Below are 14239 nucleotides of genomic sequence, written 5' to 3'. Positions count from 1 at the left end.
TTAACTGGGGCTTGGGACAGAAGTACAAGGGTGCATTTTACCCACTGATGTGAAAGCTAGGTTGAAATTTTTGACCAAAAATAGAAATGAAATTTTAAAAAATTGTGAAACATTTCTCTGTTTTCTCATCTGGTCTACGTGATAGTGATTTAGAAAATGTCATTTATAGTTATCCACAGCGTCAGGGAGCACAACAAAGGGAACAGAGATCATATTCATCGTGGCAGCCTACATACTCAGCCAGGGTCAAACATATGTCAGACCATTGCCCCACAATCGGTAACGTAACCCTGAACACTGAATGGCACACGCCACAATGCATACAGGATACAACTAAGGCATATTATCCTGGCAACATGCTTACCACCAGTATGTCACATTTTCTGTTTACCACCTATCCGTCACCTGCAAATCTACACTGCCCCAAGAAACAATGACCTATGATTGCACCAAAAGTAACTGCATTTGCATGTGTTATGCAGAGGAGTCAGAGCAATTTGAAACCCCCTTGGGCAGCTTTAAAATGAAATATTCTCTGCATATTTGCTGACCTGCTTCTGACCCTGACATGCTGGATATTTTCATTATCATCTAACTGAACTGCTCTGAGCCTCGCTTTCCCCGTTTGTGAAGTATGTGTAAAATGATACTTGCCTACCAAAGAAATGTTGTGAAGTGCCAGGAAATATTAAGGTCGGTAAACATAAGAGGCAGGAACAGAACACGGAAATATGTGTAACTTGGGAGCAATACCGCCTCCTCTAGCGGTTTCTTTAAAACAGCACGTTGATTTTTACATTAAATGGATTTTTGTGTGCTTCATTGTGCATATGCTATGGAGGCTGGGGTGTGAAATTAGACAAATCCACGCAGCTCTATTTCAATAAGAGAAAATATACGTTTAGGCTAGGATTATCAATGTTACCGAAGTAAATTAGGTGCTGAAATCCAGTTGAATTTTAGTGGGATTTTGGAGCCTAAATCTCTTAGGTTCTTTTGAAAATTTCACACTTAATATTTATTTAACAAATGGGTCCATACAGTCTTTGTTACAGAATTACCTAGAAGATCTGAATAGTATTTCATACTCTTCTATACAGAGGAGCTGGAGTCTGTTACTTTCAGCTGAACCTGAGAACACTTAATACATGGTGTCATAAATATAAAGGGAAGGGTAAACCCCTTTGAAATCCCTCCTGGCCAGGGGAAAGCTCCTCTCACCTGTAAAGGGTTAAGAAGCTAAAGGTAACCTTGCTGGCACCTGACCAAAATGACCAATGAGGAGACAAGATACTTTCAAAAGCTGGGAGGAGGGAGAGAAACAAAGGGTCTGTGTGTCTGTCTATATGCTGCTTTGCTGGGGATAGACCAGGAATGGAGTCTTAGAACTTTTAGTAAGTAATCTAGCTAGGTATGTGTTAGATTATGATTTCTTTAAATGGCTGAGAAAAGAATTGTGCTGAATAGAATAACTATTTCTGTCTGTGTATCTTTTTTGTAACTTAAGGTTTTGCCTAAAGGGGTTCTCTATGTTTTGAATCTAATTACCCTGTAAGATATCTACCATCCTGATTTTACAGGGGGGATTTCTTTACTTCTATTTACTTCTATTTTTATTAAAAGTCTTCTTGTAAGAAAACTGAATGCTTTTTCATTGTTCCCAGATCCAAGGGTTTGGGTCTGTGGTCACCTATGCAAATTGGTGAGGCTTTTTATCCAACATTTCCCAGGAAAGGGGGGGTGCAAGTGTTGGGAGGATTGTTCATTGTTCTTAAGATCCAAGGGTCTGGGTCTGTAGTCACCTAGGCAAATTGGTGAGGCTTTTTACCAAACCTTGTCCAGGAAGTGGGGTGCAAGGTTTTGGGAAGTATTTTTGGGGGAAAGACGTGTCCAAACAGCTCTTCCCCAGTAACCAGTATTTGTTTGGTGGTGGTAGTGGCCAATCCAAGGACAAAGGGTGGAATATTTTGTCCCTTGGGGAAGTTTTGACCTAAGCTGGTAAAGATAAGCTTAGGAGGTTTTTCATGCAGGTCCCCACATCTGTACCCTAGAGTTCAGAGTGGGGGAGGAACCTTGACATGGTGATAGGAACTTGGGGCTTGTTTCAAGTTGGGGGTCTTTCACTCTTATGTAGTCACACCAATGTTGCCTTGATATAAACCTTTAGTGTAGATAGATGCCCTTCACCAGTGTTAAAAATGACTTGCCTTGGCATGTCCCTTTTAGCTCTATTGTAATACACCTACTCTGCATGCGTCCGATGAAGTGAGCTGTAGCTCATGAAAGCTTATACTCAAATAAATTGGTTAGTCTCTAAGATGCCACAAGTACTCCTTTTCTTTGTACACCTACTCTAGGGGTTTGAACTGATGTAGCAGCACCAGTGCAAATATCCCCAATTTAAACTTTTCTTATTTCAACAAAATGTATACATTTTCATGTCAGAGAAATGAGAATGGTTTGTTATAGGTACTCTTGCCTCGTTCCTATAAACCATGAAGCTACAGATGCGACATGCTCTACCTTGTTCTCCTCTAACACAGGAAAGTACATATATTCTGTTGGCAGACAGAGGGCCAGATTATTAGAGTTCCATAATGGATAAATTTGGCCCCAGAAGCTTTGATTGTTTTCTTTCCTATCCCTGCAAAGTAAGAATTTCCTGCAGGCACTGTTTATCTTCTGAATGTAATTCCTCTCTGATCTCATCTGTTTTATAGTTAATTTAATTGAATTCTGTTAAAAAGAAAAGGCAGTTCACTCTTCATATAATGTATTTGGCTTGCTATCTTCCAACTGGAGCCATCTCTGAACGACAGTGGAAAAGATCCCCCCGCCACTCCGCCCCTCCTCTCCCCCCCCCCGGCTAAATTCTGTTTCAGCAGCACCCAGTCTTTAATTCAGCTTTGATTTGTGTTCTCTGTGTCTAGTTTGGCCAACACACACAGATATAATAATTCTTGTTTTTATAGTGCAGGAGCACTTAGAAACCCAACCTAGTACCAGCAAGTCAGTCTGCTAGATACCGTGCATACGCATATCAAAACCCAATCTCCATCATAAAGGGTTTTAAAATCGAACCAGAGAAAGGAGTGGGAGAAAGGATGAATTATATTCCTCGTTTTACGAGTGAGGAGCAGAGGCACTGAGAGATTAAGGCCCTGATTTAGCAGAGCATTGTAGCCCATGCTTAACTTTAAGCATAAAGCTTAAGTACAATGGCTTAAGTCCTTTGCTGAAATGGGGCCTAACTGATTTTCCAAGGTCACACAGGGTGTCTTTGGCATAGCTGGGAACTGAATTCAGATCTCCTGGGTCCTGGCCTAGTGCCTTCGGTACAAGATCATATTTCTTCTGTACAAATACTATATGTGTCGTGCCAGGTTCACAATGTACAACAGCACAAGAGACTCAGGAAGAGTATGGCGAAAGGCCTGCTTCTGCGCCGAGTAAGTGTTAGCAAAATTTTGACTTCAGTGCGGACAAGATTGAGCCACAAGCACTGCCAGAAGAGACCATATTGTTTTACCTCAAAAGCTTTAGAAACTCTTTGGGCATCTAATCAGTTAGGAATTTCAGAATTATGCTGATCCAAAGTCAAAAACTTTTTTTTGGATAATTTGTATTGATTGAACATTTGTACAAGTCTGCAGATAATGACATGGAGAGAAACAATATATGCTTTCTGAAATGTCCAAAGATCAATATTTTAAAAATAAACCCAGGATGAATTATCCTTTTATCCCAGGCCCAGAAAGGCCTTGAGGCAGAAAATAGCCTTATTTTAGTATTCATTATTTTATATAAACACATTATATTCATTTGTTGTGTATATACTTATGAAAAATTAAATATTCAATTATTTTTGAATTACTTCCATTCATATAGGATAACTTTCTTTTCCCACCCTATTTCCATGCAAAAGCTTTCACAAACACTAGACTCCCTATAAGTCCCATTCAGCCCCTCCAATTCTGAGTGGGACAAATGCTACTCAGGCCTTGGGCTTGCTTTCTGCGCTGGAGTGCATTTCATTCATAGAGCTGATACAATGACTGAAGCTCCAATCCCACAATGATGTCCACATGCACAGATCCTTGTCCTGCATGGAGTCCCATTGATTTGTTGGGGACACCAGAATTGCAGGTGTCCACTCATAGAAAGCAGGATCAGGGCCCAAGAGATTTAGCAAAAAGAAATGGAGTACTAGTGGCACCTTAGAGACTAACCAATTTATTTGAGCATAAGCTTTCGTGAGCTACAGCTCACTCTTCGGATGATTTAGGTGACAAATCCCACTTGCTTTACTTATGTGTAATCCCAGTGACGTCACTGGAGGAATTCAGTTCAATCAAAATCAATGAGATTATTCACTGGGTGAGGCAGGTAAGGATTAAGCAGACTACTGCCTGATTTTAGTAACAGGACCATAAAATATCATATGAAAGTCTTTGGTACCATCAATTCTTCTTTAAATGCATAGTTGTATAGCAAGTGCCTCTGAAATGTTGGGGCAGTTGATTACAGCTAATGCTACTTTACCTACTTGGCTGTTAATATATTCCATCTTTTTTTTTTATTTCTGTAGAAAAATATCCATTATGAGAAATTTTATGATTCCTCTCAGCCTGATAAATACTTTAGAACCTCTGACTGGTACAATAATTTCTTCTTCTTTCAATCTACTTAACCTCTGCAGAGCTTGCAGTTTTCATCGTGCACTAAAAAATAAAACCACCAATCATCTTCTAACCTACCTCCTTAGCATAATTTTGAAAACTGGTTGATATAAAATTCACTTTCTCTTATCTCTGCTCTGTAAACCAACTGATTTTGTGAAATGCTTCAATAAGACCCTGAAATAACTTCATTTTGCTTTTTTAGAAAACATCTGGAGAGGTCACATTTCCTGTTAATGCTGACATCTTTTAATCCTTTTTTATTCACCAAAAAAAATGACGATTTGGGTCAACGAAAACATATTGAAGGCTTCTGTCAAATTCACTGAATTGTTTCAAGTTGAAAAAAAACCCAATAGCAAAATCTAAAGAAGTTGTGTTTAATTGCAATGTTTTTTGAATAAACGTTACAACTTTTCAATTCAAAACCACTTTTTGTTTTGAATTTTACCTCAATTTTACTAAAAAAAAAAAAAAAAAGGAAAAAATGTTATTTCAGTTTGGTGAAAAATTAGAAAAAAATTATTTTGGATTTTTTTCTATTCGGACACTGAACCAAAAAATTGGTTAGTCCTACAGCTCTGCTCCCAATGAGTAACAATTTAATTCATGAGCAATATCAATGGGTAACAAGTGGAAGAATCAGATCATAGGTGAAGGGTGATTATTTATATTTCTCTGGCTGTTTTTGTAGGGTATTCAGGACTTCATGATGGCTATTTTAAAACATAACAAAGCAATTACATATTAGTCTGCTGACAGCTTCCTACGTTGTAGGATAAATATGAAATTAAATAATTAGAATTGGTTTAGATTTGGTTAAGAAAATGTATGTGTTGTAAAGAAAGGCCCTGACTAGCAAGTAGAAGGCCTTGACAATAATAAGTTATAAATCCGGAAAGAATAAAGTAGGGAGGATGTCTTGTTCAAAGAATAACTAATGTGATAAGGGAAAGTTTCTAAAAAGGCCTGTGACTGATAGGGGTGACTGAAAATGGTTTTATATAGAACAAAGAGAATCTGGTTTAAAATGATCCAACATGGCCCTTCCCCATTCCTCACACCAGCGTTAAACCCTTTGTGAATGTAGGTGCAATGGGAAAACTGTTGGAAGGAAGAAAGAGATAAGGGAAGGCCTTGGGAAGAAAGGAGGTTTTAAATGTTGTCTGGATTAAGACTGGAAATAATGGTGAACTATCTCTAACAGGTTTTTAGCTCAAGTCAGTACTTGGCAATGTACAGCACTTGTTTGTTAAATTGTATAAAAAAGTAAACTCTTAAAGAGTTCATTGCCAATATCTGCCTGGCCCCATTGGAGCCAACCAATATGGGCCTAAGTGCCCCTCTGCTTAGCCCATTTGTAAATATCTTGACCACATGCTTTTAAATGTTTTGTTACTGTTTGGATGCAGTAAACTTCTTATTATTTAGGCTTTTTAGGCAAGTTTAGAACAACTGTATAATTACCATTTGTCCTCTGGATTTAATAAAGGAATTGATAGTTAAATTAGTGTTTGGTTTCCCATATTAATAATGTCAAATATTATCAGTAATTCCAACATATGTGATCTTTGTAAATATATTTGACCTCATGCAAAAGGAATGCTATTATTTAACCTTTATATTGGAGTGGCACCTACAGGCCACAACAAGGTTGGGCCCCCATTGTGCAAGGCACTGTACAAATACATAACAAATGACAATTCCTCCCCAAAGACCTTATAGTCTAAAAAAAATAATAATAAACATCTCCACTGCTAATGTGAGAGGTTTTGTACAGATTTTGGGTGCTGTGAAGTTTGTGTTGCAATGTCAAGATGTTTGCCTCTGGCATCATGAGGTTGTGATGTTTGCAATGCAAATATTGTCCTCGCTAAGGCTCAATCAATATGTGGAGTGCTACGCACTCATTCTCAGTAGGAGGTGCAGCAGTGTTGTGATGCGTTGCAGCCTACTTTAACTCCCGATAACATTTTGCATTTTAAACTGTGTGCATATTTTCTTCTCATGCTTTCCTATAAAGGCTTCCTGGCCACAGTGTCTATGTTATATTTCCCAAAGGCTTTAAGTTATACTCATCAATATATTACTTTCCATTTGGGAGACTAGATCTTATTCTCGGGGCCAGATCAGTCCTTCCAAAGGGAAAATCTATGGGAAGGGAATTGAGGGGAACCTCTTTGGCGATTTCCTCCCTCTCGTCAAGTGTCCTCTCAAAATGCTCCAGTTAGGGTGGGAAGAAAGGGCAGGATTAGCTTCCCCGCTCCAGAACAGCTAAGTCCAGATCCAGGGATCAATGAAAATCTACAGGAGCCCAGTAGTATGCATGATTCTGTGTCAGGTCTGGTCCCTGGGGCCTCCTTTTGGTCCCTGGCAATGCAGCTCCACTGGAGCCATACTAACAAACTTCTATAGCCAATAGCTGGACAATGGATCCCACTTAGAGGGGAAAATCCTCCTGCAGTTGGTATGGGGAAAAGCAAGATAGTCTGAAAACTGATAATAGGTTGCATTGCTCTTTGGATCATGATTTAGGTACAAACCAGGTTGAAAGTGGCCAAAAGTCATAATTTTATGATGCTTATTCAGCACAGCAGCATATGCAAAATGACTTGTGGTCTCAGTAGATTCTGAAACTGGCAGGAATCCATGTCACGAAAACCCCTATTGCAGTTGGGCACTATTCCTGGCAATTCAGCAGTGAGGCCAGAGTTTGAGTGGGCATGGACTGAACCTGACCTCTTGATTCCCAATCCTCCTCCAGTCAATATTTGTCACACTGGCAGGGTAGGATGAGGAGGTTTGCAGGACCAGCGCTTCTGCTACACCTGTGTGGGTAGTTTCAAGGGTCATAGATTGTGATAAGCACTAGAATTAATTTATATGTAAAAAGATATCTGTCTGTAATAATACTGAATGTAGAGTGCCAACCTTGTGGTATTCAACTTAAACCCAAGATTCAAGATTTTCTTCTGCAGGCTTTCAAGGGAGGAAAAGGTAATTTTCAAATGATTTGTGGAGCTTTAACTTAATTTTACTGTAACAGTCTGGACAACTCTATTCCATTCCTTCTTGCAGAGAAGACATTTTGCATAATACATCCAGACACATTTCCACTTGATTTTCAAATGAGTTGAATGAAAAATAGATGATGTTGCAGAAATCAGCAGAAACTTTTTAACTGAATTCAGCTGATCCCAGCAGGTCATGGGTGGTATTTAGTTACCAGTGTCGCTGCTGACATTCTTCGCTAGGATGTTTTCGTATAGGGCTAGATTCTCATAGCCCTTCCTCAGCTGGGTGGGGTAATAGGTCCACCCCGACTTCACTACTGTGCTCAGCCCTGCCACATTGTGACTCCAGTCATGTGGGGAGAGCATGGGCTACTCACCTGATATTGCCCATTGCAAACCAATGGGCTAGGATGGGCAGGTGGGGAAATCAGGAGGCGCACCATCTTCCTCCATCCCCCATCTCAATGGTCACAGTAGCTAGCTAAGCATACAGAGAGGAGTCAGGTGAATCTGGACGGGGTAAAGGTTCCTATTCCCTCCCCAAAACAAGAGAAGAACACACAAGTAAGAGGGTCCTATTGGGCTACTCCCTGAGTTTGGATGCCTAAATAGCCACAACTGCAAAAATGGCCCCCTCCCATTTGCAGCTGGGCGAAAGACTTCAGCCTGTCTTACCAAAGGCAGATCTGCATTGTGACCTGCAGATGCAGTTACTGCACTATTGTCTATCTAGGAATGAAACTGTACCCTGTGAAAACTCCCAACTAGTGCAAAGTGCAGCATTCCAGTGTAAAGCAGGCCCAATGGAGGCCAGGCTATAGTTTAACAGAGCCCAGATACTAATGTAAGAGTGGGGGATGAGGAGTCTTCTCTACACTGGGAGTAGATTCTGGAACACACCACTGTAAGTCCCATCTCCAAGCTAACGCTTTCCCCAGAGAACTCATAAAGAAGGGAAAGGAAGTAGGGCACTTGAAGGTACCAGCCCATTATTAAAGTCGGAGGGGTGGGAGGGAAGTAAATTGATGGTCCCCAGGGCACAACACAGGCTTTTAACCCATGTACTAAAGTGATGGGCCCTTAGCTGTTTATAATCTGTATACAGGTGGGAGTCGATGTGTGTATGATAGGGGGAGAGTGGGGAGTGTGAAATACATGGTGACCCTGAAGTAACAATGTGCTTTTCTTCCTCAGTAAGGATATCAGTAGCTAAACTCTTTCAGATTTCAAACAACCTGTTTCAGGGTATCTGAAATGTGCTCACAGCAAATGGATTCTGTTCATTTGTAACTCGACATTTTCATTGCAACATCCATGAAAGTGAAATGAAATAGACACCTGCTGTCTGGTTTTATAATGGACTGTATAATTTTGTCAATGTCTTTTAAAATGCCAGAATGAATGGAATAGGATTGTTCCCATCGATGAGATGGAGTTAGAGCTTTGCAAATCACTTGAAGATTTGATTTTCATCTCTTGGGGGTGGATGGAATCACACCTGCCAAGGGAAAATGTTAGGAGAAAAAAGATAAATTCCCTACATTTTCCTTATAAAATATTATTTCCCCTTCCTTTTATCTTATCTTATTTTTATACTTCGGAACAAATTATGATTATTCTGCTTGTATCAGCTGGAGGGGCACCCAGGGAGCTGCTTCCCTCTCCAGTGCTTGTTTCAAATGCAGCCATCCTTTGACCTCTTGCACACATTGGACCAAATTCTTCTTTCGTTCTCTTCAGTTTTACACAGTGTAACTTAAAACATCGTTGCGCCCTGAATGAAAGGATCTGGGTGAACTAGCACTGTAGGAAGAACGCTGCATCAGGGCGTGTCTGGTTGGGCTATAGCCATGCTTTCTCCATACACCATTTAGCAGTAGGAGTGAGAGGATAGACTTGTGGTTAAGGCACTGCTCAGACGTTCTGGGTTCCATCCCCAGGTATACGACAGACTCCTTACGTTACCTTAGGGAAGTCTTAGTCTTGCCATGCTTATTTCCCCATCTGTAAAATGGGGACAATAATACTGCCATTGTCAACTCTTTGTCTGTCTTGTCCATTTAAATTGTAAGCCCTTTAGGACAGTGGCTCTCAACATTTCCAGACTACTGTATCTCTTTCAGGAATCCGATTTGTCTCGCATCCCCCCAAGTTCTACCTCACTTAAAAACTACTGGCTTACAAATCAGACATAAAAACACAGAAGTGTCACAGCATACTATTACTGAAAATTTGCTTACTTTCTCATTTTTACCCTATAACTATAAAATAAAGCAATTAGAATATAAATAGTGTCCTGACATTTCAGTGTACAGTATATAGAGCAGTATAAACAAGTCATTGTCTGCATGAAATGTTGGTTTGTAGCGACTGTCCTAGTGCTTTTTATGTAGCCTGTTGTAGCACTAGGCAAATGTCTAGATGAGTTGATGTACCCCCTGGAAGACCTTTGCGTACCCCTAGGAGTACGCATGCCCCTGCTTGAAAACCACTGCTTTAGGACAGGGGCATTCTCTTACAGCGTGTTAGGACAGTGCAGTTCTAGTTCTGACTGGGGCTTAAAAGCATTACCGTAATACAAATAAATAACAGCAACAACATTAAACCAACAAACTCCAGGGCATTTACCTTGTGTAAATTGGAGTTTAACTTGCACCAATTTTCCTTCTTCGACGTTTTTATTTTCATTCTTTTCACAGGGGCACAAGATAGGGATAAAGGGTAACATTTTCAAAAGCAACTGACTGACTTATGGCCAGTTTTTAAAAGGCATTTAGGTACCTAAAGATGAATATAAGCACTTAATGGGATTTCTCCCAACTAGGCGCTTTTGAAAAAATCTCACTAGGTTCCTGTTTGCATCTCTAGGCACCTAAACATCTTTGAAAATTCTTAGGGCCTATCTTCATGTTCCATCTTCATAAGTGACTTAGGAGTCTAAGTCCCATTGAAAGTATACAGGCTTTAGGCTCCTAAGTTCCTAAGGACATGTCTACACTTCAAAATTAAGTTGACCTGACTTACACCGGCGTGCAGCCACCACAGTAATTACATTGCTTATGTATGTCTACGCTTTGCTCCTTGTGTTGGTGGTGTGCATCCTCGCCAAGAGCACTTGCACTGATTGAACTGTCAGTGTGGGGCATTGTGGGAAAGTTTTTGAAAGTCAGCAAAAGTCAATGTAAGCAATACAGTGTCAAGATTGACACTGCATCAACCTAACCACATCAACATTGATTCTATGCCTCTCTTGGAGGTGGAGTTGTTAAGTTGGTGTAGCGGGCGAGTTATATCGGCGGGATCGAAATTTTAGCATAGACACTTACATAGTTAGGTCGACATAAGCTTCATCCATATGAGGTGTATGAAGGAGAACAAGTCCAGTGTATCCCATTGTGTGTGTGTGTATTTTAACCTGAATAGGTGACCTTTAAATATAATTTCAATCCAGTGTTTCATATGTAAAGTTTACCTGCCTCCCTTTCACGCGAAACAGATGTATTTATTTTCATTGCAGAGCACAATAACGGATGAAAAGAGATGAGTTGTCCACAAAATTAAAAGGGTAGGCACTTTTATCACACCTTATATTTTTTTTGGTGGGGACATTATATATACACGGTGGGGTAGATTTTTAACCTTCTTACGCCCCCACATGAACACCAGATCCTGGGTCGGCAGACAGACGCAGGAGTAAGCATGTCTATGCATCTGATAACTTGCTCCCTGGAGTAGGTAGGTGGGGAATGGGCAGAGTCTTATTTTCACCCCCTACTTGCTGGCCATCACACCTGAAATAGCTGTATTTTACTACTGGTATAAGTCAGCACTAAATTATTTGTAACCAGGGTGAGCAAGGAGGAAGCAGAGGAGTTGTGACCCCAAGTTGTGTCACTGAGTCACAGTGGCTCCTTGGCTACTCATGGGGTGGTGCAGCTTGTGAGCTATCCTTTGCTCAGGGCTTTGTTTGAAGGCACAATCTAAAGAAAAGTAAATGTCCTTTTGTTTTCTGATCAGATTCTCTGGTTGGAATTTTTTCAGTTTTACACAGAACTGAAACAGAGATAATCCAGACAATATTATAAGCAAGGATAAAAACAGATAAGAGGTGTTAGTATTTACAAGTCTCACTCCCTTCATATCCAGCTTTTAGTGCTTCTTTTCAAATGTAAATTGAGCCAAAAGATCTGTCAATTTGTCCTATTGAAGGGTGTTTTGTGCATCTTGAGCTACTTGGCACACCTCTAATGACAGGAAAGGAGAGAAGGGACTGGAGAATGGGGGTGTAGTAGAAAAAAAATCTATGCTTTTAAAATTGACAAAATTGCCTATTTCCAGGAACGTCATGAATAATCAGCAGAACATTAAGTGCCAATAAGAAGTTATTCCCAGTTGCTGCAGACAGATCTTTGGTAGTCTCACAACTCATCTCGAATAAATTGGTTAGTCTCTAAGGTGCCACAAGTACTCCTTTTCTTTTTGTGAATACAGACTAACAGGGCTGCTACTCTGAAACTCATCTTCACACTCCAGTGGAGTTCATGCTTAAACAGAGGTGAACAAGGGAAATCTGTAAAGGTACCTGATGTTAGTAACTGCAAGGGCACAAGGACTAATGAAATGGCAAATAGCAATCTTTTCAATTTTGTTTGATACCGGCCTGCTGTCTCCAAACAGCAGAAGCAATAACTTCATTTTGAGCCTTGCATTTGTATAAACACTCTACCACACTATCCCCTTAGCCAGAGCTCTGGAAGTTGTTTTTGAAGATGGCTAAGCAGAACTGTTTAAAACAAAAACTTTGTTTTTTGGTTTGCTTATTTTACATACTGATTTCAGCAACTTATGGTGTGAAAACATAGGACCTGATTCTTCTTTGCAGCAGTGTGAAGGAACCTTGGTGTAAATGAGAATCCAGCCCATAAAGTGTGCAAAGATAAGTGTCTTATTTTAGTACCATTACGAAGAGTCAGATTGTGGCCTTACAGAGGCGTCCAGGGTTGTGAGGCATCTCACCACTACCTGGTCCAGAATGGCACATTTTATGAAGGCCCATTCATGCATCCCTTGCACATCCAAAATATCCATTTGGGACAGATCCTCAGTTGATGTCAATCTGATTCACTCTTACACTTCACTGGAACTAAGCAGATTTCCACCAGCTGATATTTTGGCTGTGCAAAGAATGCAGGATTGGGATCAGATATTGTTCATTACTTAATTGTAGAATTACTGAATAACATCTCAGTAATTTTTATAAAAGAATATTCTGTACGTCTATTGTACTCTTTCTGATTATGCAGTGAATGGCAGACTTTTGGTAGACTTATTTCCACCTGAGAGAGATCAATTCAAATTAATAAGGAGCTGTTAGAGAGAGGCTCTTCAAAAGATAAGCCTATATCAACATACTGTAGAGGTAGAAAATAAAGTTAGAAGAAAGATTTGGAGCTAAACTAAGGCTTCAGCTGACTATGAAAAGGTATTCTAGCCTAAGGTCCTCTAATCTGAGATCTCTATTCCCACAGTGGTTGCATGACATTTACGCATGGATATGCAAACTGCATGAAATCAGTATTAGCAAGTATTAAATTACATTTAAACTCAGTGTATAATGGGACACTTTCTCCCTTTTAGCCTTTGGGGTGCAACAGGAATGAATGAACGAATGACTTTGATCCTTGTCATAAAATATGCAGTCTTGTATTCAAGTTGGGTGTGTACCAGTCAGAATAGTCCCCAGGCAGGGTAACGGGACTCAGGTACAGAGCTGGCACTTACAGAGCCCTGGGAGAATTCTCACTGAGGCTAGCATAATTGAAAACTAAAAATCTTAGAGCTGTTGCTGGGGACTGTATGAAAAAAAAACAAACCCCAACTATTTTTAACTCTTATGGAGAGCCACACTATCTTAAGACTTATTATTTATTCAAACAGCAAGTGTACTCCTACCAGGTACAGCAGCATTTTCTTTAGATGGTGTCATAAATATAAAGGGAAGGGTAAACCCCTTTGAAATCCCTCCTGGCCAGGGGAAAGCTCCTCTCACCTGTAAAGGGTTAAGAAGCTAAAGGTAACCTCGCTGGCACCTGACCAAAATGACCAATGAGGAGACAAGATACTTTCAAAAGCTGGCAGGAGGGAGAGAAACAAAGGGTCTGGGTCTGTCTGTATGCTGGTTTCTGCCAGGGATAGACCAGGAATGGAGCCTTAGAACTTTTAGTAAGTAATCTAGCTAGGTATGTGTTAGATTATGATTTCTTTAAATGGCTGAGAAAAGAATTGTGCTGAATAGAATAACTATTTCTGTCTGTGTATCTTTTTTTGTAACTTAAGGTTTTGCCTAGAGGGGTTCTCTATGTTTTTGAATCTAATTACCCTGTAAGATATCTACCATCCTGATTTTACAGGGGGGATTTCTTTATTTCTATTTACTTCTATTTTTTATTAAAAGTCTTCTTGTAAAACACTGAATGCTTTTTCATTGTTCTCAGATCCAAGGGTTTGGGTCTGTGGTCACCTATGCAAATTGGTGAGGCTTTTTAT

This window comes from Lepidochelys kempii, chromosome 5, assembly GCF_965140265.1.
Source record: "Lepidochelys kempii isolate rLepKem1 chromosome 5, rLepKem1.hap2, whole genome shotgun sequence".
NCBI classification, from domain to species: domain Eukaryota; kingdom Metazoa; phylum Chordata; order Testudines; family Cheloniidae; genus Lepidochelys; species Lepidochelys kempii.
The sequence above is the reverse complement of the archived record's forward strand: the minus strand, read 5'-3'. Positions refer to the sequence as shown.